This window comes from Eriocheir sinensis, unplaced genomic scaffold (assembly GCF_024679095.1).
Source record: "Eriocheir sinensis breed Jianghai 21 unplaced genomic scaffold, ASM2467909v1 Scaffold175, whole genome shotgun sequence".
In the NCBI taxonomy this organism is placed as follows: Eukaryota; Metazoa; Arthropoda; class Malacostraca; order Decapoda; family Varunidae; genus Eriocheir; species Eriocheir sinensis.
In genome coordinates, this window is record NW_026111128.1 from 304082 (window position 1) to 305134 (window position 1053).

A 1053-nucleotide genomic window follows, 5' to 3' on the forward strand; every position below is an offset into this window, starting at 1 on the left:
TATATATTTTTATACGTATTTACATCCTTTCATGTGTATTTTGTATATTTATAAAAAATGCGTTATTTTATGGGTATTTTGCATCTTTATTTTCATACAAATTTACATTATTTTATTTACATTCTGTGTATTTATTTTAATACGATTTTACATTATTCTATTTGTGTTTTGTATATATATTTTTTATACATATTTACATTATTTAATGAGTATTTTTTATATATATTTTATACAAATTTATGTTAATTTAAGTGTATTTGTTTATATATTTTCATTCAAATTTACATTATTTTATGTGTATTTTGTATATGTATTTCTTTACAAATTTACCTAATTTTATGTGTATTTTGTATATTTATTTTCATACAAATTTAACTTATGTTTGTGTATTTTTATATATAGTTTTATACAAATTTACGTTATTTTATGTGTATTTTGTATATGTATTTTCATACAAATACACATTCTTTTATTGATATTTTAATTATATATTTTGACACGAATTTACATTATTTAATGTGTATTTTGTATATATATTTTTATACGTATTTACAACATTTCATGTGTATTTTGTATATATATTTCTATAGAAATCTACGTTATTTTATGTGTATTCGTATATATATTTTGAAACAAATCTACATTATTTTGTGTATTTTGTATATATATATAATTATAAATTATCCTTAATTTAAGTTTTTTAATATATCTATTTTCATTCAAATTCAAATCATTTTATGTGTATATATTTATTTGTATTTACGTTATTTTATGTGTATTTTCTATATATATTTTCATTCAAAATTACATTATTTTATCGGTATTTTGTTCATTTATTTCGATACGAGTTTAGATTATTTCATGTGTACTTTCTATACATATACATATAGAGTAAATTTCTATGAAAATATATATTCAAAATACATATAAAATTATGTAAATAAGTATAAAAATATATATATCAAATACACCTAAAAATAATGATAATTCGAATCACAATAAATAAATAAAATTACGATAAAAGAACGTATATTTGTAGGAAAATAAATATAC